We start from the raw sequence: 26,211 nt of genomic DNA on the forward strand, positions 1-26,211 counted from the left end.
GTATCCTCATTATCTTGACAAAAAGTTCCCCCAGACCACATTCTCCTCATGAGATACAGATAAAATGACTTCTTTCCTCTGAATCAAGCAAACCTAGAGTGAGAGGCACAACAGCCTGGCAGTCAAGAGCTGAACAGTTCTGAGTTTGAATCTGAGCTTCATCAGCTCCAGATTATCAGTAGCACCATGTAGTAAATTCATGTGTGCTAAGTCACTCAGCTGTGTGTGACTCTTTGGACTGTAGCCCATCAGGCTCCTCTGTCCATGGGATTTTTCAGGCAAGAATGCTGGAGTGGGTTGCCATTTCCTTCTCCAGAGGTTTTTACCAACCCAGGGATCGAACCTGCGTCTCCTGTCTCCTGCACTGCAGGCAGATAATTCTACCCACTGAGGCATCAAGGAAGCCCACTTTCATAAATTACTGTTTGCTCTGTATTGCAATATTCATCTAAAACGAGGATAATGATAGTACCTATTTAATAGGGTCTCTGTAAGCAGATAAAATGTGCCACGCGTTTAGTGGAATACTAGACACACAGCTAAGCTCCCCAATAAACACTGGTTATCGCCGTTATTATAACCTTGTCTCCACTTCTTCATGGGCTGATTTCTTTCCTTATCAGGTTGCATTCTCTCTTTTCTCCTCTCATTCTACTCAGTTCAGCAATTCTAACCATTAAATCATTAAATCCAATTCTTCTCAGGTGTCCAAGACCACTCTTCAGCATCTCCTTTTTTAACCTCATTTCTCCTTTGGCTTCTCTGCTTCTCTTCCTAGCTCCCTAAATCATCTCTCTTCAGTTCTATTTTCTCCTTTAATGGAGGCTCTACTGCTGTTGATTCACTGGTTCTGTTTCTCAGTGGAGAGCAGGGTCATGTTGAAATTAGCTTCAGAACCCAAATGCTGATGGAGTATACAGGTCAGGGAAAGGTGTGGACCACAGGATTCTCATCAACATAGGCAGGTTTTGTTTGGTGCCCAAAGTAAAGGATTAAAAGAAGATCAAGGACAAACCTTCATCCATTCAATATTCAATGTTACCAGACTTAAGTCTTGGCCCACGTTTCAATTAGACACTATAAAAGAAGATTTAAGCAAACTAAATAGCACATTAATAAAAAAAACTTGAATTTAGACGTTAACTTTTTAAAATCTTTCATTTAGATTACCTTCACACTGATTAGTAAGGTAATTGCTGCAAAGTGAATACATAGTTTATGTGCTGATTTAATGCCATGATCTGCCATCTCTCTTCCATTACAATTCCCCTGAAGTTGCCTACCCATTTCTGTTATTTTCCAGTGTTCTATCATTTTGTCACTTTTGTATGTCTTACTGGGGCTTCCCACATGGCACCGTGTTAAAGAATCTGCCTGCCAATGAAGGAGACATAGGAGACTTGGTTTTGATGCCTGGGTTGGGAGCGTCCCCTTGAGTAGGACCCATTCCAGTCCAACCCATTCCAGTATTCTTGCCTAGAAAATTCCATGGACAGAGGAGCTTGATGAGCTACAGTCCACGGGGTCACAAAGAGTTGGACCCGACTGAGCATGAGCACCGTGTCTTACTGCAATCTTTATTATTGAAACCCCACATCTGAGAAAGCTTGGGAATGAAATCCAGGTTATCTCCAAAGCAACCAAGATGCTCCATCATTCCGCAGGATCTGTTGTTTTACTTCATAAAAAATGAGATCTGATGCATCTTGTCCAGTGATGAGAGCAATCATTCAACTTTAGTTTAAACATATCTTCTAAAGTTTCTGAATTAATCTTGACCCTGATACAATTAGCTTGGAAAGATCTTCCTTCCCATTGCCTGTCTTGTGAACTATTCTTGTCTGAAACTTCTCGGGGTCACTTCCCAGTGCAATTTTACTCCTGAGCAGGGACTATGATTTTTCACCTTTAAAGCCCATTGTCTTTCATGAGGTAGATACAATAAGTGTTTGATGTTCTAGGCGGAACAGAGAAGGAAATGGCAACCCACTCCAGTATTCTTGCCTGGAGAACCCTGTGGACAGAGGAGCCTGGTGGGCTGCTGTCCATAGGGTCACATAGAGTCGGACACAATTGAAACAACTTAGTATGCATGCATGCATTGGAGAAGGAAATGGCAACCCACTCCAGTATTCTTGCCTGGGGAATCCCAGGGACGGAGGAGCCTGGTGTGGGCTGCCGTCTATGGGGTTGCACAGAGTCGGACACAACTGAAGCGACTTAGCATTGGCAGCAGCAGCAGGCAGAAACAGGGAAATATGCTATAAAGTTTCTGAAAAACCTGCTTCTATTGTATCAAAGGCTAGTGATTCACTGAGACTCATCCTGGGGGCGGGGGAGGGGGCGGGTTGTGGGGTGATAGTGAGCCAAGACACCACATTATCTACTTTTCTCTCTTCACAGGGATTCACAGGAAGATTCGCAGTACCCTTTACTTTACTTTCTTCCCTTGGAAGTGGACTTGAGATGTTGATTGTTGGTTAAGGGGGAAAGATGGTGTCTACATTTTCAATCCTCATGATCTCATTTGATCATACATTCCACCCAGTGAGGTAGGTAGATTGGACATAACTACATTTCATAAGCAAAGAAGTCTAAAACTTAAAAAGATATTTTTAAAAAATCCTATAATACTATTCTTAGTGGCTGATTGGTCAGGTTTCCAGACTCACATCCAATTACATGAAATTCCATTGTCGTGGATTTTTAGAATACTGTGTAACTACATCAGCTATGTTTTCCCTTTACAAATGTGAACGTGCTTTCATATATATTATCAACTGTCAAAACTGGAATAAATTGTCATGATTCCTTGCCATCAGCTCTATCGCTCAGGAATTGATTTTCTTAGTGAGTAGACATGCTTAACTGATGTACTAATTCTGTATCTCAGTAACTGTTTTATAATTTCCTTAAGTTTTAGGAGATTTAAAAAATTAGAATAAATATATTCAAATCTAAACTCCATAGCAGCAATTTGATCCTCTAAGTAGGCAACCTCAGTGGTGGAATGTAGTCTAATTTGAAATGAAACCAAAGCACTTTTTTAAAAGTTGAAATATGATTGACATATTGACATTGTAAGAATTTAAAAGTGTGCAATGTGTTGATTTGATACAGCTATATATTACAGTGTGATCACCACCTTAGCAGCAGTTATCATCTCTATTGTGTCACGTAATTATCACTTCTTTTGAGGTGGGAACAAGTGGGATCTAGTCTTTTAGCAACTTTGAAGTTTAAAATACAGTATTGTCTATTAAGACTGTGCATTAGATCCCCAGGAATTACCTACTGGTTACAACTCTGGGAGAACTTGTTTAAGGACAAAGCCTTTCTAAGCCTCTTCTCTTCAGGTTGATTATTTCCACCAATAATTATCTGTTCTTTCATTCTCCTACAACAGAGAAAACTGCTTCAGACTTGTTCTAAGCCCAGATCTGCTTTTCAAGCAGCCTTCCTGGCTGAGAAATTTAGCTCATACTGGGGACCACTTGTTTATTGTGCAAATAAAGCCTAGCTATTTGCCCAAGGCCCTGCCTCAGCAGAATGTTAGACTCTGTTAAACCCTTTGTAGTAGTTCCTGGGAGTAGACACAATTTATCTATATTCATTTCCTCATTGGATACTTAACCTATTTTATTTATTTCTTTTTAGTTACACTGGGTCTTCTTTGCTGCCAGCAGGCTTTCTTTAGTTGCAGTGAATGGGGGCTACTCTTTGTTGTGGAGCACAGACTCTAGGCATGTGGGCCTCAGTAGTTGCAGATCCTGGCCTCCAGAGTACTGGTTCAGTAGTTGCGGTGCACAGGCTTAGTTGCTCCTAGGCATGTGGAAGCTTCCGGGACCAGGAATCAAACATGTGTCCCCTGCTTTGGCAGGTAGATTCCTATTCCCTGTGCCACCAGGGAAGTCCATTGACCTGTTTTGTACAGCAATCTATCCCAGTTAACTCAGTCCAGTTCAATCATGTCTAATGTACTCAAAGTCAAGTTACAAAATACTCTCTTGCTGCTGTCCTTGAAGTATCTTTTTATTTTAGACGTAACTGTTCCTCTAAAATGGTTATCCAGGACCAGGAAATATATATTGAGATTATCAAGGCTGACTGTGACAGCAATTCATCACCATTCATTTACTGATTTATCAGATACATTATTGAGCACATCTGCTCTTCATTCCAGGCACTGTGCTAGACGCTGAGGCTACAGACATGAAAGATGTATCTCTGCCTTGAGGTTGTGCACAGCCCAATGGGTGAAAACTAGACCTCTGTTCTCATCCTGACCCTGCTTCTTATTAACTGTGTAAGTGCAGATAAAGCCTTTCTAAGTTTCATTTCTAAGTTTCACCAGGGCTTCCCTGGTGGCTTGGTTGTAAAGAATCCACCTGCCAATGCAGGAGACTAGGGTTGGATCCCTGAGTTGGGAAGATGCCCTGGAGAAGGAAATGGCAACCCACTCCAGTATTTTTGCCTGAAAAATCCCTTGGACAGAGGAGTCTGGTGGGTTATAGTCCATAACATCGTGAAAGAGTTGAACTCGACTTAGCAACTAAACAACAACAACAACAGAGTGGGAATAACAGTCCTACACATGAGGTTGATATGAGAATTAATGGCATAAAATATAGTACTCGGAACATAGGCAGTGCTCAACACATAGCATCTACGATTTCATTGCCGTCATCATTCTGGAAACAGTGAATGGTGATTATAAATCAACAATTACAATATCACTTGTGATGTATGGAGACAGGGAAAAAGTCTTCTAAGAGCATAGTCTGGGATGGTGATGAGGCAGAAGGTTAACAAGAGGAGGGAAACTGATACCTAGTCACACCCAGAAGGATAAGTAGGAGGAAGTCCTACTTATGGGAAGGACTGGGAAGAGCAGCTAGGAAGACAGAATAATAACATAAAGAAAAGCCTAGAGGCCAAAAAAAAAAAAAGCAGGCACTTTCAGGAAGTTGCAAGTAGTCCAGTATGTCTGGATCTTGGCACATACGTGGGGAAGTTGTGGGAGAATTAGTGAGGTCGGGGTGGTGGCGAGTGGGGCATGTCATCATCCTTACAGCACTCTTGCTGCTCTTCCATTGTTGCCCCCATATAAGTACCTGATGGTACCATGTCCCTTAGGGGCATTCTCACTTGGTCTTAGCTTTATAGAGATCATAGTGCTTCTTTCAGTTTTCCATTTCTTCCTACTCCAGTTGCTGTTGAGGTCATGGGAAGGAGTCAGCCTCTGGTATAAACTTTAGGAGTTTCCCTGAGAGTGTGACCCACCCTCCAATACCAGACCAGAGAGTGCTCCAACAGGTAGGAAGAAGTCCTGGGAGAAGGAAGAGGAAAGAAAGTATCAGCTAGTGTTCAGCTGCTGCAGAAACCATTCCTATGCCCAGTCTCTTTCGCTCCTTGATGACTTTGACTGAGCTACAGCTTTGGAGAAGGAGAAGCTTTAAGCTTACTACAATGTCATATAGGCAGGTCAGTTACATCAAGTGGACCAGAACTCACTGTGAATGTACTTTGAGTCTAGGTCTCTGCTAGGCACTGAAGGGAAAGACTAAAGCAGTGTACTAAGATTCAAAGAGGGTCATCTAAGGGCCAAGTCCACGGTGAGAAGCCGGTAGATGCCGCAAAACCAGAAACCAAGCAGGACTCCAGAGTTCACATTCTTCCTGATACATTGTGCTTCCCTTTTGGCATTAGGCATGGCCAATTTTGCTTGGGGGCAGCTAGGAAATAAAGTACAAGCCATGGCCGATCATATCATTGCACATTTCGTTGATTTAACCTGAATGAACCTGACATAAGAGCGGTCTACATTTAAACCACGGGAGGAATATTGATTGATTTAGTAAAGCAGAAAGAGGTAAAATACTTCTAGAAAACTCTTGGCAAGCTCAGATGACCTTTAAGAGGTCAAGTAGGCTGCTGTTCAACTGAGCTCTGGGAAAACTAGGAGAAGCCATTACTGACCCTGCACCTGCACTAAGGTAAGTATAAAGGTCTTTAAGGAACTTTTGGGTTGGAGATCCAATCTGTACAGTGGGCCATGAAGAATAAAAGGCCACAAGTGGAGGCTGAGGAGGTTTGTGAACCATTCAATTTTTTCACTAGATTTGGTAACCAGTATCTGGAGTTATGTATCATGTCTTATTGATGGTGAAAGAGGGAAGAAGGGCAAAGGAACAGTCTAAAGAGAGAGAAAGTGATGGATTTCAAAGGCAGAAGACTCCAGTAGGCTAACAGAATGAACCCTTATTAGACTGGAAATGCACTTAAAAACCCATGTGTCATTTGACTCTTTTACTTTTAGACACACAGATTTCATTTCAGGTGTCAACGAGAAATATCTGTATATCACTAAAAGAGAAGATGTAACTCTTCTTCCTTCCCAAGGCTTTAAGTCCAGTTAGTTGCCTGAACAAGATACACATCTATAGACTTACAAGGGATCTACATCTACAAGGGATCCCATCTACAAGGGGTCTGGGACATACCTTAACAATGAAGACTGGCTCTAGAAGAGGTAGCTGAAATGGGGAGACAAAGAACTCCAGCCAGCTCATGATAGGGATGTGGAATTAAGACATTCTCACTGCCTCTATTCAGGTTTCCCTCCCTGAATAACAGAGATGATTGAAAACTTCCCAAACCTGTCTCACAGAATCCTCAAGAGGATGAGTCATGCAGCATGGTAATGTGCTCGGAGACCTCTGAAAAATGCTTTGTGTAAGTTCTGGGTATGATTTTGCCATTATCATTATTACCTTATCACCTTATCATTGCAAAAGCACGTGCTGGGAGAACTGTGTTGGCCATTTTGACATAAGTATCTGGCCAACGTCTTCTTCCTCTCTACTCTCTTTCCACACCGATAGTCATTAAACCAAAGGGGGAAAAAAAAATAGGTCTACTCAATCTCCCTAATACATCAGGAGCATCTTGACCTTTAGTTCTCACCTCAGATCATGCCCCCTGCATCTTCATCCTTTTTCTCTCCATTTTTCTAAATCCAGTCCTTTTTTCAAGTTCTAACTAAGGTTTTCTCTCCTCTGTAAACTGACTCTTTTTTTCTTATTCACTACCATATTAGGCAGGCTTCTTCAGAGAAATAGAATCAATAGGAGATATACAGATAATTTAAAAGAGATTTAGTACAAGTGATTGGCTCATGTGATTATAGATGCTGAGAAGTCTCACAATCTATCACCTACCAATTGGAGGCTCAGAAAAGCCAGTAATGGAGTCACAGCCAAGGGGAGCTAGTGGTGTAATTCCAAGTACAAAGGCCCACAAACCAGCAGTACTGAAGTCTAAAGGCAGGAGAAAATGGATATACTCACTCAAGGGGAAATAAAATTCACCCTTCCTCTACCTTTTTGTTCTATTCAAACTCTCAAAGAATGGGATGATGCCCACTTGCATTGGTGAGGCTGATCTCCTTTACTCAGCCTTACCAAGTCAAACGCTAATCTCTTCCGGAAACACCCTCACAGACCTATCCAGAGAGATAATGATCTTCTAGCTATCTGGGCATCACTAAGCCCAGTCAAGTGGCCTTCTAAAGTTAGCCATCAAAAGCACACATAGTCAACAAACGGTTATGGAGTGCCTGCATGTAATTAGGCACTACTCTAGATCCTGGCACTAGAGCCCTGAGTAAGGACACTGTTCTTGTCCTCAGGAAGGTTATGGTTGAGTTTACTCACTTTCAGAATTTCTTAATGGTGTTCCAGTAAGGAATATTATATTTTATTTTACTTTAAAGTCCATTGTACACATATATTTGTGTGTACACATGTATATATAGATGCAAGAGTTTCACATATAATATTTATAATGTATGCTACCTTCTGCTTTCTTCTATTTTGTTTTAAATTATGCTGGTTGTGACCCACTGTTAGGATTTTACAGCTCCCTAATGAGTCTTGATTTACAGTTTAAAAAACACTGGTCCCATTGAGATAGAGAAAGGGAAACCATCGTGTAAATAGATGACAACAATATTATATTAAAAGCATATACTTCTTTTTATTGTTCACCATTGTATCTGTAAACCAAATCCCTTACAATTATACAGTGGAAGTGAAAAATAGATTCAAGGGACTAGATCTAATAGACAGAGCGCCTGAATAACTATGGACGGAGGTTCATGACATTGTACAGAAAGCAGGGATCAAGACCATCCCCAAGAAAAAGAAAGGCAAAATGGTTGTCTGAGGAGGCCTTACAAACAGCTGAGAAAGGAAGAGAAGTGAAAGTCAACAGAGAAAGGAAAGATATACCCATTTGAATGCAGAGTTCCAAAGAATAGCAAGGAGAGATAAGAAAGCCCTCCTCAGTGATCGGTGCAAAGAAATAGAGGAAAACAATATAATGGAAAAGACTAGAGATCTCTTCAAGAAAATTAAAGATACCAAGGGAACATTTCTGCAAAGATGAGCAAAATAAAGGACAGAAATGGTATGGACTTAATAGAAGCAGAAGATATTAAGAAGAGGTGGCAAGAATACACAGAAGAACTGTAAAGAAAAGATCTTCATGACCCAGATAACCACGATGGTGTGATCACTCACCTAGAGCCAGACATCCTGGAATGTGAAGTCAAGAGGGCCCTAGGAAGCATCACTATGAACAAAGCTAGTGCAGGTGATGGAATTCCACTTGAGCTATTTCAAATCCTAAAGGATGATTTTGTGAAAGTGCTGCACTCTTTCACTCTTTGTGCTTTCATTCTTTGTGAAAGGCCAGCAAATTTGGGAAACTCAGCAGTGGCCACAGGACCGGAAAATGTCAGTTTTCATTCCAATCCCAAAGAAAGGCAAAGACAGAGAATGTGCAACCTACTGCACAACTGCACTCATCTCAGACACTAGCAAAGTAATGCTCAAAATTCTCTAAGCAAGGCTTCAACGGTACGTGAACCATGAATTTCCAGATGTTCAAGGATTTAGAAAAGGCAGAGGAGCCAGAGATCAAATTGCCAACATCCGCTGGATCATCAAAAAAGCAAGAGAGTTCCAGAAAAACATCTACTTTTGCTTTATTGACTACGCCAAAGCCTTTAACTGTTGGGTCACAACAAACTGGAAAATTCTGAAAACGATAGAAATGCCAGACCACCTGACCTACCTCCTGAGAAATCTGTTTGCAGGTCAAGAAGCAACAGTTAGAACTGGGAGTGGAACAATGGACTGATTCCAAATTGGGAGAGGAGTACATCAAGGCTATATATTGTCACCCTGCTTATTTAACTTATATGCAGAGTATATCATGTGAAATGCCAGGCTGGATGAAGCACAAGTTGGAATCAAGATTGCTGGGAGAAATATCAATAACCTCAGATATGCAGATGACACCACCCTTGTGGCAGAAAGCGAAGAAGAACTAAAGAGTCTCTTGATGAAAGTGAAAAAGGAGAGTGAAAAAGTTGGCTTAAAGCTCAACATTCAGAAAACTAAGATCCTGGCATCTGGTCCCATCACTTCATGGCAAATAGATGAGGAAACAATGGAAACAGTGACAGACTTTATTTTTTGGGCTCCAAAATCACTGCAGATGGTGACTGCAGTCATGAAATTAAAAGATGCTTGCTCCTTGGAAGAAAAGCTATGGAAAACCTAGATGGCCATATTAAAAAGCAGACACATTACTTTACCAACAAAGGTCTGTCTAGTCAAAGCTATGGATTTTCCAGTAGTCATGTATGGATGTGAGAACTGGACTATAAAGAAAGCTGAGCACCGAAGAATTGATGTTTTTGAACTGTGGTGTTGGAGAAGACTCTTGAGACTCCCTTGGACTGCAAGGAGATCCAACCAGTCAATCTTAAAGGAAATCAGTCCTGAATATTCATTGGAAGGACTGATGCTGAAGCTGAAACTCTAATACTTTGGCCACCTGATGCGAAGAACCAAGTCATTGGAAAAGACCCTGATGCTGGGAAAGATTGAAGGCGGGAGGAGAAGTGGATGACAGAGGATGAGATGGTTGGATGGCATCACTGATGCGATGGAGATGAGTTTGAGTAGGCTCCAGGAGTTGGTGATGGACAGGGAAGCCTGGTGTGCTGCTGTTCATGGGGTCGCAAAGAGTGGGACATGACTGAGTGACTGAACTGAACTGAACTGAATTGATTGTATCTGTGGGAATCATTTTAGCTATTCAATGAAAGGCTTCCAAAGAGCAAGGGACTGTGCCCTGTATCTCTGTATGCTCCCTTCATCCCTCAGTCTTGGTATAGCACCTTCCCCAGAGAATGCAATAGATATATTATTGTTAATGACTGTGTGAGTTCAGGTCCTCTTAGCAAATCCAAGAGAGGATTAGATGTGATAGAGATGCACAGGGTTGGTGCCTGTGAAGGAAAAAGGGGGAAGGAACAGACCCTGGGGAGAGCTTTCAGACCATCATGCAGGTCTGACAACAGTGAAGGGAAGGAAGAAGGAAGGATAAATGGGTAGGAAGAGTCATGGACTGCAGCCGAGTTCCGAGAAAGGCTTGGCCAAGCTGACAGGATGTCCTTGAGCCAAAGTCACCTGTTGGAAGAGTCCCAAGTCTTGTAGGAACAGGCCTGCCTCACGGTGTCCTGTGTGCTGTGTCAGCGGCTGGGAGCAGCTTGTAGGCAGTGCGGCCTCGGCAGGACCATGGCGGAGGATCCATGGTCCTCCTGGCTTTGTCAGTGACAGTGGTTTGATATCATAAGCTAGGTTTCCCTTTCCAACTGGAAGCAAGTGGGAAAGAATTCTAGGTAAGCGTGTCACTTTTCAGCTGCACCTTATTGTAGGTTATTTCCCCACAGCCTCTTTGATGTTAGAGATGAGACCCTCTCTCCAGCTGGCCCTCCCACCATCTAGCTGTCCTGCTCTGGACTAAACTTTAGGGATTTCTTTTGATCCTGTTGTTCCAGGTTAGTATTCCTAACCTAACACTGGGGTGGGGTGCTCAAGGAAACAGGTAACAGAAGACACTTGAGAAAAGCTGCTGGCCCCAGAGAGTCCTACACAAAGAGGCTGGATCCCCAAACCCAGAGACTTAAATGAATTCTTCCCTGCTTAGTGGCTCAGTTCTATTCCTCCACCTCTCTGACCTTTATATCCACTGCAACCCACAGGGCAGATCTGGGGGACCTGGAAGAGGTTTCTCCTTACTTTTAAACTCAGATAAAGTGATTTGTGAAATGAAGCTTTCTTACATCATCCACAGATCGTGAATTTGTTGGGGAGCTGAGACCAGCTCTATTCTTTCTAGTTTTTTGTCCCCTTTCTTGGGACAAAGTGGCCCAGGCTGGAGCACTCCCTGGACATCATCTGATGACCACTCAGGCAGAAAAGGTGGCATCTCCCCAGACCACCAGCAACAGGACCGCTTAGAGATCTGAACATAAATGTGACATAACTTATTTTCAGCTTTCAGAGCAAACTGACTGTATCTCCTTCTGTGACTCCATTCCTAGGTAAATGTGTACCCACTGACTTTTGTGACTGGATAGCTCATAGTTGTTCCAGTTTTAGGCCTAGTTCTCAAGATATCACTATTCATGAGTAACTATTAAAATAAATGGCAATTGGATTAAATAATGACTATGCTCTTCCCCTGGAGGAGGGCATGGCAACCCACTCCAGTATTCTTGCCTGGAGAATCTCATGGACAGAGGAGCCTGGTGGGCTACAGTCCATGGGTTGCACAGAGTTGGACACGACTGAGGCAACAGAATATATGCACACATGCTCAGTATTTGTTCAGCATTCTTCTTAGTAGGAATTCAAGCCCTGTACAAGCATAATCTCAGTAATCCTCACAACAGTCCTTTAAAAGCATTGGCAATATGTTCATTTTTCCAGTCTGGGGAAAGGAGCATTACAAATATATAATCAACATGGACCTACTTTAGCAAGAGTGGTATACTAAACACTCTGTAATAACTAACATATGAAAAAAAAGCACAGCTGAATAGCTATAATATGGGTATAAGTGGACAAGAGTCTTTATACCACCAACAAACACAATTTTGTAAGTCAACCTATTCCAATAAAAATAAACAAGATTAATTTTTCTTAAATAACTTAAAAAAACACAAGAAGTAATGAGACAAGCTTTTGGTGGCTTCCTCTGGTACATTCCAGAGGACTGTGTCTCAGTCACTTAGTCAAATAATGGTGGGACATCCCTAGTGACAGTGTAGCACCTGGAATATTGGGGAGGTGAGGATAAAGTCTCTGAATGCATCATCCAGGCCCAGCTAAGTTGGCAACTGCTAGACTTTGCCTCTGGTCATTTAGAATGTCGTCAAACTGAAATCTTTCTCTCCCCTCTGTGTTTTATGCACCTAGTAATTCTCAACAGTATTCTCGCCTGGGAAATCCCATAACAGAGGAGCCTCATAGGCTATAGTCCATGGGGTTGCAAAGAATCAGATATGATTGAATGAGGATACACACACAGTACTTCTCTTATGACATTTACCAAATGTGCTGTTTCAGCAATAATTTAATATTTTATTAGTAATCATTAAAACCTTGTATTTTCAACATTTTTTATGGTCCATGAAGCTTCCATTACACTTACTATTGTACTTGACCCTTCCAACACCTTGACAAGCTACCTAACTTTCATGAGCCTCGTTTTCTTCCTTTGTAAGCAGTTATACCAGCCTTTCTTAAAAGAACTGGCAAATATACTCATTTTGTCAGTCTGAGGAAAGAAGACTCATCTAAATTGAGACTTGCTAAATCACTCATCAATTAATGCTCTTAAGGTCATCGTGAGGAACAACTGCACTAAGGGAGGTGAAAACTTACTTGTAAAATGCAAAGGCATGTACAGGTATAGAACAACAAAGACTAAGATTTCAAACTTTGGAGACTAAATGCCAGAAACAGAGAGTTGTAGCAACACATGAGAGGGAGAAGATTTACATGTTGTAATTGAATATTTGGTAGGATATCTTATCTGTCTGGAAAGTCAGGCTTTTGGGCTAGTGCTCAGGGGGAAAATGTCAGGCCTCATAGGTGTGAGAGTCAATGGCATCTGGGCAATAACTGAAGACAGGAGTATGAATGGCATCACCAGGGAGAGGGAGGAGCTTAAGAAGGCAAGGAGAACCTTTGGGAAGGCTGTGTTAAGGGATGGCGTATGTGGAGAGGTGATGGCTGACAAGGCACTGGATTGGATTCTCCAATGGGAGGAAGAGGTTCTAAGTCAGATACTAGAAGGCAAATGAAAGGAAAAGAGACTTTGTGGTGTCACAGGTCAAGAAGGCCATCGGCACCTTTGAAGAGGGTGGTTTCAGTATTATAGTGGCTTGAGGAATGAAATACATGAGGAACTGGAGGCAATTAGTGGAGAATCTGCAAGGTAAGCCATCCTTTTGAGAAATTTAGTGATGAAAGGCAATAGAGGGATTGGATGGTAGCTTTAAGAAGAAATAAGACCAAAGAAATGAAAGAAGTAATAATAGCTAATGCTTAGCCATTATTTATTTTAATTAACAAACACTTACATGGCATTTATAAGGTGTCATTGTTTCTAAGTGGTTTACAAACAATTAATTTGCTTCATTCTCACCTCCACATGATGAGATAGTTGTTATTATGATTATCCCCATTCTTACAGATGAAGAGACTGAGGAATCAAGTGCTTAAGTAAATTGTCTAAACCCACAGTTAGCAACAGTAGAAGTGGTATTTAAACTGTGGGCAATTTGATTCAAGAGTCCATGTTCTAACTCACTTTTCCCTCTGAAATGATTTGGTAGTAATTTGAGGAAGAAATACGAGGATTTTTTTCTTATTTTTAATTGGGAAGACTTCAACTTGCTGGGATGCTTAGAAGAAGGAGTCAGTACTTTAAGAGAATGAACAAGAATTTTTGGATAATGAAAAGAACAAGACTGCCAGAGTCATGAGCAGCCATGTAGATGAAGCAGTTAGTCTTGGCCACAATCAGCACTAATTCTCCTTAGATAAGAAGGAGATGATAAAGATACAGGCTATGTTTTGAGGAGAGATGAGGATGAAGTGGCCGAGTGGTTAAGGCAATGGACTGCTGATCCATTGTTCTCTGAATGCATGGCTCAAATCCTGCCCTTGCCCAGTGTGTGCTTCGGGCTTCCCTGGGTGGCTTGGATGGTAAAGGATCTGTCTGCAATGCGGGAGACCTGTGTTCAATCCCTGGGTCAGGAAGATCCTCTGGAGAAGGGAATGGCTACCCACTCCAGTATTCTTGCCTGGAGAATTCCATGGACAGAAGAGCCTGGAGGGCTACAGTCCATGAGATTGCAAAGAGGTGGACATGCCTGAGGAACTAACACTTTCGCTTTGAGGAGGGGGAAAGCTGAGCAAATTCTTGTCAAATGGAGATTCAACTGAGAGAGCTTGAGGGGGCGGTTAGCAATTGAGTAGAAAAAGCTGCAGCTTCCTGGCAATGAGGAGTCCTCTCCAAGGAAAGTGCACTGGAGCCACTCAGTATGCTGACGAAAGGCTCTTCTATTCAAGGCCACACGCTGAGAGCGCAGCAGTCTTCTTTAACAGAATGCACTGACAAGACACTGATCGGCCAACAGGAGACAAGATAAGAGCAGGAGCGCTTGCTTGGCTTAATGTTTTTACAGAGCTCAGAGACAGGACACATTCGTACACTTCTGAGGAGCTGCACTAAGGCTGGACTTGAGCTGGACCTTGAAAATAAGGAGGATTAGTAACAGAGAGGAAGAGGCCCAGTATTTGGTGGTGGAGGAAGGGATAGTACCCAAAGCTCAAAAGAAGAGAGGCGGGCGTTAGAAGGAGCTCTTGGTAAAAGTGAAGGTCCTGGGGTGAGGGGAGCAGTGACATTCAGGCCAAAAGACATCCCCGTCCAATGACTTACTCCTGATTTGGGTCCCCTTGGGTCCTCAGGTTTCTATCAGTTCCCACTCCTGTTACCCTTTTTTTCCCATAGCAATCACCACCTCCTAATATACCATATTAAGACAGCAATATTATTGAGTCCCTTGGACAGCAAGGAGATCCAACCAGTCCATCCTAAAGGAAATCAACCCTGAATATTCATTGGAAGGACTGATGCTGAAACTGAAGCTCCAATACTTATGGCCACCTGATGTGAAGAGCGGACTCATTGGAAAAGACCCTGATGCTGAGAAAAACTGAGGGCAGGAGGAGAAGGGGGTGACAGAGGATGAGATGGTTGGATGGCATCACTGACTCAATGGACAAGAGTTTGAGCAAACTCAGGGAGATAGTGATGGACAGAGAAGCCTGGCATGCTGCAGTCCGTGGGGTCACAAAGAGTCAAACATGAATTAATGACTGAAAAAACAAGTATTTACTAGAATGTAGGCTCTGTGAGGAGGCTTTCCTGGTAGCTCAGCGGGTAAAGAATCCACTGGCAATGCAGGAGACCCCAGTTTGCTTCCTGGGTCAGGAAGATCCCCTGGCAAAGGGATAGGCTACACATTCCAGTATTCTTGGGCTTCCCTGGCAGCTCAGACAGTAAGGAATTCTCCTGCAATGCGGGAGACCTGGGTTCCATCCCTGGGTTGGGAAGATCCCCTGGAGGAGGGCATGGCAACCCATTCCAGTATTCTTGCCTAGAGAATTCCGTGGACGGAGGAGCCTGGCGGGCTACAGTCCATGGGGTTGCAAAGAGTTGGACGCGACTGAGTGACTAAGCCCAGCACAGCACAGGCTCTGTGAGAGCAGATCTGGTTCACGTGTCTGTCTCCAGGGCTTTGGTCAAGCCTGGCATGTAGATGGTGCCCCCTAAAGATCTGCTCCATGAATGAGTCCACCAGCAGTTCCAGGGCTAACCTGGGATGCTTCCCATGGAGGCTCAGGAATCCCTGGGCTCACAGCTGGACTGTGGAGGAGAGCCTGCCCAGCCTGCTTCTCGAATGGACGATCTTTAACCCCAAGCAAAAAGCAAACTCTTAAAAATGAAAGGCAGAAACTTCCAGAAACTGGGCACCAAGGATGACATCTTCCCTGAGCAGGTGGGAGAAGGTGTTAAAGGACTGATGGGTTTTAAGCTAAGTGATCCAGAGTGGTTTAGGGAGGAGGATGGGGCCCTGTTGAGACTTGCAGGTTTTGGGAGGCCCCAGTGGCTCTCCCAGCCCTCAGGCTCTTTTCATCTGTTCCCTCAGCGATCACTGGGGCCTGAGCCAGCCTGGTGAAAGGAACAGTTTATTCCAGAGTCCTCTTCTGGGTAAGCAGCATTTCCTCAGATCCTGGTCCAGGTAACAAGGGCTCCTTGTGCCTTTGCCAGTTGTTTTAGACTGTCTAATAGAAAAACACATTCCCCCCCGCCCCCATATACATTTAAGCTTAAAATTGCCTTCAAACAAGGAAGCAAAACCCACACTGTGCAGAGGCCAGGAGCCACCAGCCTGAGCCCTCTTACTGAGCGGGTGGACCCATGGCAGGCACGCCTGTGCCCAGAAAGCGTGCCCAGTATGACGGCTCCTGTACTGCCTCCAGCTACCAATTCCCTCGAGCGTAAGCAGAGCATACACATGCATCAGCCCCTCTGGGAAAGGGTGACCAGATATCCGGTTCTGTGGAATGAGTGTGAGTGTCCCCCATATTCCTGCATCTGAAGAGTGGAACTCTGATCCACCTGTGAACCACCCCGTGTTCCTTAAGGAGAGGCAGTTTTGGCCTTCCCTGGGAGCTCAGTGGTGAAAAGTCTGCCTGCCAATGCAGGAGACATGGGTTTGACCTCTGACACCGAAGACTCCACATGCCCTGGAGCAACTAACTCCACAAATTCAGCCACCACAACTATTAAGTCTGGGCTCTAAAGCCCAGGAAAGGCAACTACTGAGCCCACAGTCTATCGCAAATACTGAAGCCCCCATGCCCTAGAGCCCATGCGCCACAAGAGAAGCCGCTGCCATGAGAAGCCTGCGTATGACAGTTAAAGAGTAGCCCTCACTTGTAACAACTAGAGAAAAGCCCGGACAGCAATGAAGACCCAGCACAGCCAACAATAAATACAATTTTTTTTTTTAAAAAGAGGCAATTTTCTTTTAGTCAGTGGCACTGTTGTTTTGAAACTCAACTGGCCACTTGTCAGGAGAGGTCACTTGTCAGACAGGGTGAGCTGGCCATTTCCTGGGAACCTTGGCCTGGGTCTGCAGCCTTCCAGGGAGAGGCCTGTTGGCTTTGAATTCCCATTTGCGGGAGAAAACCCGAAGGCAGTCCTCCTTCCCAATTCACCCGGGAAGAAAGACTCACAGTGAGAAACCTCTGATTGTCTGCTAGGAAGGGTGGGCAGGTGGTAGCACACGTGCTTACACTCGTCAGCCTGGCCTCCTCACCTGACGTAGCTGCCCTGGAGTGACAGGCGCCCCACCTCGGGCCAGGACGTCCTGCATGGAGCCCTATCCCCTCCTATCGGGCAGAGAGGCAGGCAGGGCCTGGGCACAACTCCCTGCAGCCAGGGAAGCTCTGTCACATGCCCTCCTGAGCTCTGATCTCATTCTGGGGAGGTGCAGCACAGTGCTGGCAGCTGGACTTTGTTACCTATCTCAGGATGCTTGCTGGCCAAGGCACGCATGTGTCATTGTCACCTGACTCTAATGAATGGCTGTGGGTGTCAAACTCCAGGCCAGAGGACTGATGTGGCAGAGTTTGGCTGAGGCACCACTGGGGAGGGAGTCTGGCTCCAGAATCAGCTGAGAGCCTTGTGTTTCTGTTCTGTTCTCCTCCTCACCCTCCCCTGGTATGGGCACTAACTTGCCTGGAGAAGAGCAATCACACCGTGGGACCTGCTACATTCCTGCTATAATACCTGGGTTCTAACCCGAGATCCACCACTGGAGAGCTGTTTGTCCCTAGGTAAATTGCTTAACTTCTCTGTGCTTCACTATTTTAAATCTATCTATAAGAAGAGGATGAAGAAATGAACCCTACTTCCACACTTACGAGAATTAAAAGACTTAACAGATGCAAAATGAATATTGCCTGTGCTCAAAAAAGACAAACCTGTGGCAAACTGAGCCAGGCCGAAGGCACTCAAGAATATTAAGTTGTTAAAGAACGTGATTTAGCCCATTCCCTATGCCTACCCCCATGGGCCAGCCCTTCTCCTGCCCTGATCCTTGGGGGAAATTGTGCTACTTCTGTAACCACCTATATGAAATCCTACCCAAATTTCAAAGCTGCAGTAGCCTTGGTTATACCTCTGCCCACCTCCACACCTGATAGATATACTCCCCAAGGGGCAGAATTCATTTGGTCACTTTTTAGCTTCTCTGGCCCTTAAACTCTTTCAGTCAATGTTGGGGGGGGGGGATCAATAACCACCACCAAAACCTGGGGATCAAGTCTGTTTTCTCCAGTGTGACCTAGTGTTCCTGAAAACTGAAGTCTCTATGTGTTGTGACCATGAGGCCAACTTAATGCACGTTTTTAGAGACCTGTTTCTTCAGAGGACTGTTTAACTACTGGAGGGAGTATCAGAGGAGGTGAGAAAGTGCCACTGCCATCCGCTCTCTGACAAAATGCCAAGGACGGTGGAGGCTTCCATGAGCCCTGGGTGGTCAGCCCGCAGCTAAGCCTTTTCTAGACCTCCTCCTGGAAAAGGATGGTTCATCACAGTGTGGTTGAGAACCGAGTCCATCTGAGGAGCCTAGGCACATGGGAGGTATGAGATAACTAAGAGTTGGAGTCCCCACCAGGAAGGCTCCTGAAAGCAGAGCATGCTGTGGTCCCCCCAGAGCTTCAGATTTAGTAGCTGGGATGGGGCCTCAGAATGGGCAGCTCCAACAAGTCCCTAGGAAATTCTGAGGATGCTGCCTGGGGAGCAGTCTGAGAGCCACTGATCCGCCCAACCAAAGGGGTCTTCCAGCTTCTCTCTAGCAACCCAAAGTCACCGGTCCCTCGTCATCCTTCATTCTGCTTTGGAGCTGAACCGCTGGGGTCATAGTGCTGCCACTAGGAGGTCGGCTCAGGGGTCAGACGGCCTGGGTTTGAATCTTGGCCTCATTTAATCATCTGTGGCCAAATTACTTAGCCTCTGTGCCCTAGATTCCTCACAATAATAAATACTCACATTTTCTTTTTTTCATATTTAATGTTTTTTATTATTTATTTTACTTGCCTGCACTGAGGCTTAGTTGCAGCATGCAGGATCATTAGTTGTGGCATATGGGATCTAGTTCTCTGACCAGGGATTGAACCCGGGCCCCTTGCATTGGGAGCGCAGAGTCTTAGCCACTAGACCACCAAAGAATTCCCAGTCCTCACATTTTCTGAGAGCTTACTATGCCAGGTATAGTTCTAATGTATTTATTATTATCTGTGTTAAATCCTTTGAAGACTATGAGGTGGGTGCCATTATATCCCTAGAGAGGACAGTGAGGCACAGAGAGAGATGATAATCGCAAACACCTTGTAAGAGTATCATTTGGATTGAGTAAGATAATCCATGTTAAAGTTGCATCTGAATATCTAAGAATGTTAACTTTTTTTACTGTGGACACAAAGATCTGAAGGTCCTTTCCCTTCTCTTGAGATTTTTAAGGCTCTTCGTTAGGGGATGAACCATCTTGCTTCCTTCTGGGTTCTAAGGAAAAGATCGACAAATCATATCCCACATCTTCTCCTGGGCTTCTGTCCTCCCACAGATATGTGACTCCCTTCTTGCAGACCTGCTGTCTCCAGAGAGCTGTCATAGTTCTCAGGGCCCGGGCACGCGGGGTGGGGAGGCAGGCCTGGGGTGGTGATGGGGGCTCTGGAGGATGTCTGCAGAAAGCTGTGTGGTGTGCATGCCTGGTTAAGCAGGGAGTCCTGTATGCGACCGGACAGGGGAAGCTCTGAGAATGCAGACTGTCTGCAAGCTCACCAGACCAAAAGAGGAGAGAAAGAGGGATGAGAAAGAGCGCCCCAAGCCCCTGAGCTGCGCCAGCACATTCCAGCACGATAGACACTTGCTAGTGGGCCTTTGTTTTTCTACCAGAGCTGGAGGAGGGGGCATAGAAACTGGACCTTCGCTTTTCCTGACCTCCACACATTTTAAGCCATCTTTTCACAGATCAGAACAGAGAGCTTTCGCTAAACCTAGGCTGAGTATAAATATAAATTGGCATCAACAAACATCATAACCTGAGTGAAAAGCTGATGAGAAGAGCCAAATCGCTGGAAAAGAGCCTGATGCTGGGAAAGATTGAAGGCAGAAGGAGAAGGGGGCAACACATGATGAGATGGTTGAATGGCAACACCAACTCAGTGGTCATGAGTTTGAGCAAACTCCGGGAGATGGTGAAGGACAGTGATAATCACAGTGAAGCCTGGCGCACTGCAGTCCTTGGGGGTCACGGAGAGTCATTCACGACTTAGGGACTAAACAACAAACTCAGAGATACAAAGACTCATCACTTGGTTCTAACCCAGTTACTTCTCACCTCCCAGTGGCTCCCCTGGCCACTGAATCTCCTCTGTCCTGACGCCTGGCCCTGTCTTTGGATCAGCAAATGCCTATTCAGCCAGTGGGATGTCACCTCCCCTCGACGGTTCCTTGACTCCCTTTCCCGGCCTCAGCCCTCACTGAGGCTGGGTTAGATGCCCACTGTCAGTGCCTTCGCAGCTCCAGTTCTTAGCTTGATTTTGCACCATGGCTCGCTGACTTTTCGGCCTTCCCCCTCAACGTGAAGGTGCAAGCATCTCATTCATCCTTGGTCTCCCAGAGCCAAGCAGAACACCAGGCTGGTGGGAGGTAATCACTGAATAGTTAGAGCATGTTTCGTGCATGCCCACCCTCTCCTCACCAGGCACAGTGTCCTGGGTCTTCCACCAGTGGAAGGGCTGTTTCCTAAACTCAAACAGAACATAAAGGCAGGAAACACAAACTGAGTCATTTGGCTTGGTTAGTAGTAAACACTGGCGTGAAAACATGTTTGACATGCTCCAGCTTAAATCGGGGCAAATTGACTGAGTTGGGCAAACAAGAGGTGCCTGCCAGTGTGTGAACTGGCCCAGGGTAGACATATGAATGGGAGGTGTGCCTGAGCTGAGACAAAACAACACAGGCTTAAACAGAAGACTCATGGTCCACTTGACGACTTTCTAGATATCTTGCTTCTCCTGTGGTTACAGCTCTGATGAGGTGAGCAGGGGCCCGGAAGACCAGCTCTCTGGAGACTTCACCACGCTGGGGGCCAGGCGCGCCACAGGTGGGCTGAACAGGCGTTGTCAACTTGCCATCTTGTGGGCTGGCGTGCTCTTCTGGCCTGAATCTGAACCTTAACGATATCCCTCCGGCAGACAAATCTCTCTGTGACGGCTTCTCAAACCTCATAATTACAGTCTTTCTCTTCTCCCAAAGTCAGTTGGTCCCCAATACATACCTGTGGCCATAAGGGAAATCAAATTGGAAAGGTATCTGGGTAGGTTGTGTGGGGGGGTACCTCTTTGGCAACTGGACAGACACCTCTAAGGCTATTTCCTAATAGGTCAGTAGGGTTGTTTTTCTGTAGGAAAGGGGAAATGAGGACACTATTCAGTTCTGGGAAGGCACATGGTCTGTGTGTGTGGCGTGGGGGCACCTGCTATAGAGGGACACCATGGGCTGAGCGCTGCCCCTGGTGACTGTTCCCTGGTCAGGACTAATTGGTCTTCTGTTCTTACTTCACTGCATACAGCCTTCTTGGATGAATATATGCTCTTCAGGTCAGGGTACGTATCCTGGTGCTTCCTTCATATTTTAGCACAGATCTAGGGACTCAGGATCGGAGAAGGGAATGGCAACCCATTCCAGTACTCTTGCCTGGAAAATCCCATGGATGGAGGAGCCTGGTAGGCTACAGTCCATGGGGTTGCTAGGAGTCAGACACAACTGAGCGACTTCACTTTCACTTTTCACTTTCATGCATTGGAGAAGGAAATGGCAACCCACTCCAGTGTTATTGCCTGGAGAATCCCAGGGACAGGGGAGCCTGGTGGGCTGCCGTCTATGGGGATGCACAGAGTCGGACACAACTGAAGCAACTTAGCAGCAGCAGGGACTCAGGATGGAGAAGGATGAGAGGCAAAAGTTGTTGATATGATAATAAAAATTAAGAAAGGCATTGGGTACAAAGCTCTAAGCCTATCCACTGTCTTTCCAGTCCAAGAACATGTCCTTAAAATCAGCCCCCTGATTTTATTAACTTTATAAACTTTTGGATGAAAGTCTGTGCAAGTCTCCTGTGATAGCGAACAGCGTGTTCTCCTGCCTCTAAATGCTTTACAATCTATTACGGAAGCTCATGAAACTCCTCTGAGGCTGCTAGGAAGTGTCCATTGTCACGGGGAGCCTCTCCTTCCGTCCCCGCAGACTGTAAGGTCAAGGCCAGAGCTGACTCTTTATTTTGGAGGAAAATTTGGCTCTACCCATCCTCAACCTTCAGTGAGCAGTGGAGGCCAGATTCAACAAGACGGCACAGGGGGAACATCCCTGGACTAGCTTCTTTTTAATTTTTTTCCCCCCATATATACTAAAATTAGCTTTTCTTTTCCTCCAGTCCTCCTAGATGAGAGACCTGATGTAGCAACGTGGGTGACCTTTCTGTCCTTCAAGAAGGAATGACTAAAACAAGGTAGAATGATATTTTTGGTTTTTTGGGGTTTTATTGATGCTAAAGAGGTGTGGGCTGGTTCTCTACCACTTACTATGAGGGATGGGAAGACAAGTAGAAGCCACGCAAAAACTGATTTCAACTCGGCAAGAGAAACAGCTGTCCACCCATTCCAACCACCTGACATGGAAGGATCCGCTTTGTGTTTGCTCATGCTGAAGGCATTTTCAAAATATCTAGTTAACTTTTTTTTGAATAGGCAATCAATGCAACAGGATGAAATTTAAAAAGAACAAAAATATGAGATGTTTTTCCCCTCCCCACTCCTGTTTCTCAGATATTCCTTTTTGTTCTGAAGAGGCAAACTCCGTCATCTGGTGTTTAATCAAAGGCCAGCCCTCTCAGTGAGGAGAGGTGAGGAACGCTGTATAAATGCGCTGTGGTTCCTGGCACTGGGAGAGATGACCTCTGATGACCTTCCATCTCTTGGATTTTGCAGCTCATAATTCTTAAGGTTCTGCAGAAAATTGAATTGGATTTTGTAAAATACAAATTCACTGCTCAAGGACAGCGCTGAGGACTCGTGACTTGACAGTGGGAGTACTGGATGGGCTCTAAGCAGCTCTACAGCCACAAGATGTGACAAAAAACTATCTGAGGGAAATGGAACATAGTGCATGCTCAGTTGCTCGGTTGTGTCTGAATTGTGGCAACTCTATGGACTGTAGCCCATAGAGACTGTAGCCCATGTACAGGCTCTTCTGTACACAGTATTCTCCAGGCAAGAATATTGGAGTGGGATGCTATTCCAACCTCCAGGGGATCTTCCTGACCCAGGGATCGAACCCAAGTCTCTTATGATTCCTGCATTAGCAGGTGGTTTCTTTACCACTAGCACCACCTGGGAAGTCCTAGTAGAATATAGTTCAGTACAATTGCTCAGTCATGTCCGACTCTGTGATCCCATGGACTGCAGCACGCCGGGCTTCCCTGTCCATCACCAAATCCTAGAGCCTACTCAAACTCATCTGCATCAAGTTGGTGATGCCATCCAACTATCTCACCCTCTGTCGTCACCTTCTCCTCCCACCTTCAATCTTTCCCAGCATAAGGGTTTTTCCAAAGAGTCAGTTCTTTGCATCAAGTGACCAAAGTATTGGAGTTTCAGCATCAGCATTAGTCGTTGCAATGAATATTCAGGACTGATCTCCTTTAGGATGGACTGGTTTGATCTCCTTGCAGTCCAAGGGACTCTCAAAAGTCTTCTCCAACACCACAGTTCAAAAGCATCAATTCTTCAGTGCTCAGCTTTCTTTATAGTCCAACTCTCACACCCATACATGACTACTGGAAAAACCATAGCTTTGACTAGATGGACCTTTGTTGGAAAAGTAATGCCTCTGCTTTTTAATATGCTGTCTAGGTTGGTCATAACTTTTCTTCCAAGGAGCAAGTGTCTTTTAATTTCAAGGCTGCAGTAACCATCTGCAGTGATTTTGGAGCCCAAGAAAATAAAGTCTCTGTTTCCATTGTTTCCCCACCTATTTGCCATGAAGTGATGTGACTGGATGCCATGATCTTTGATTTCTGAATGTTGAGTTTTAAGTCAACTTTTTCACTCTCCTCTTTCTTCCTCTTCACTTTCTGCCATAAGGGTAGAATCATATGCATATCTGATGTTATTGGTATTTCTGCCAGCAATCTTGTTTACAGTTTGTGCTTCATCCAGCCTGGCATTTCACATGATGTACTCTGCATATAAGTTAAATAAGCAGGGTGACAACATACAGCCTTGGTGTACTCCTTTCCCTATTTGGAACCAACTGTTGTTCCACGTCCAGTTCTAACTGTTGCTTCTTGACCTGCAAACAGATTTCTCAGGAGGTAGGTCAGGTGGTCTGGTAGTCCCATCTCTTGAAGAATTTTCCACAGTTGGTTGTGATTGAACCATCAAAGGCTTTGGTATAGGCCATAAAGCAAAAGTAGATGTTTTCCTGGAACTCACTTGCTTTTTTGATCATCCAACAGATGTTGGAATTTGATCTCTGGTTCCTCTACCTTTTCTAAATCCAGCTTGAACATCTGGAAGTTCACGGTTCACGTACTATTGAAGCCTGGCTTTGAAAATTTTGAGCATGACTTTGCTAGCATGTGAGATAAGTGCAATTGTGTGGTAGTTTGAACATTCTTTGGCATTGCCTTTCTTTAGGGTTGGAATGAAAACTGATCTTTTCTAGTCCTGTGGCCACCGCTGAGTTTTCCAGATTTGCTGGCATATTGAGTGCAGCATTTTTACAGCATCATTTTTAGGATCTGAAATAACTCAATTGGAATTCCATTACCTCCATTAGCTTTGTTCATAGTGATGCTTGCTAAGGCCCACTTGACTTCACCTTCCAGGAAGTCTGGCTCTAGGTCAGTGATCACACCATTGTGGTTATCTGGGTCATGATGATCTTTTTTGTACAGTTCTTCTGTGTATTCTTGCCCCCTTTTCTTAATATCTTCTGCTTGTGTTAGGTACACACCATTTCTGTCCTTTATTGAGCCCATCTTTGCATGAAAACTTCCCTTGGTATCTCTAACTTTCTTGAAGAGATCTCTAGTCTTTCCCATTATATTGTTTTCCTCTGTTTCTTTGCATTGATCAGTGAGGAAGGCTTTCTTATCTCTCCTTGCTATTCTTTGGAACTCTGCATTCAAATGGGTATATCTTTCCTTTTCTCCTTTGCGTTTTACTTCTCTCCTTTTCTCAGCTATTTGTAAGGCCTCCTCAGACAACCATTTTGCCTTTTTGCATTTCTTTTTCTTGGGGATGGTTTTGATCCCTGCCTCCTGTACAATGTCACAAACCTCCAACCATAGTTCTTCAGGCACTCTGTCCATGAGATCTAATCCCTTGAATCTATTTCTCATTTCCACTGTATAATTGTAAAGGATCTGATTTAGGGCATACCTGAATGGTCTAGTGGTTTTCCCTACTTTCTATAATTTAAGCCTGAATTTTGCAATTAGGAGCTCATGATCTGAGCTGCAGTTGGCTCCTGGTCTTGTTTTTGCTGACTGTATATACAGCTTCTCCATCTTTGGCTACAAAGAATATAATCAAGCTGATTTTGACCATCTAGTGATGTCCATGTGTAAAGTCTTCTCTTGTGTTGTTGGAAGAGGGTGTTTGCTATGACAAGTGCATTCTCTTGAAAAAACTCTCTTAGCCTTTGCCCTGCTTCTTTTCATACTCCAAGGACAAATTTGCCTGTTACTCCAGGTATCTCTTGATTTCCTACTTTTGCATTCCAATGCCCTATAATGAAAAGGACATCTGTTTTGGGTGTTAGTTCTAGCAGGTCTTGTATGTCTTCATAAAACCATTCAACTTCAGCTTCTTCAGCAATACTGGTTGGGGCAGAGACTTGGATTACTGTGATGCTGAATGGTTTGCTTGGAAATAAACAGAGATCATCCTGTTGTTTTTGAGATTGCATCCAAGTACTGCATTTTGGACTCTTTTATTGACTATGATGGCTACTCCATTTCTTCTAAGGGATTCTTGCCCACAGTAGTAGATACAATGGTCATCTTGGTTAAATTCACCCATTCCAGTCCATTTTAGTTCACTGATTCCTAAACTGTTGATGCTCACTCTTGTCATC

At 44.4% G+C, this 26,211-nt stretch overlaps 1 protein-coding gene across 2 annotated transcripts in view; it reads right to left on the reverse strand.

Moving 5' to 3' along the window:
• Positions 1-4,031: 4,031 nt before the first annotated feature.
• C13H1orf105 (chromosome 13 C1orf105 homolog) overlaps positions 4,032-26,211 on the reverse strand; it is a 69,437-nt gene continuing 47,257 nt past the window's right edge. For both annotated transcript variants that reach the window (XR_006272499.1, XR_006272498.1), the window contains exon 8: positions 4,032-5,329. The gene's annotated coding sequence lies outside the window, so the exon portion shown is untranslated. The remainder of the gene's footprint in view (positions 5,330-26,211) is intronic.

The sequence above is a fragment of the Cervus canadensis genome, chromosome 13, assembly GCF_019320065.1.
Source record: "Cervus canadensis isolate Bull #8, Minnesota chromosome 13, ASM1932006v1, whole genome shotgun sequence".
NCBI classification, from domain to species: domain Eukaryota; kingdom Metazoa; phylum Chordata; class Mammalia; order Artiodactyla; family Cervidae; genus Cervus; species Cervus canadensis.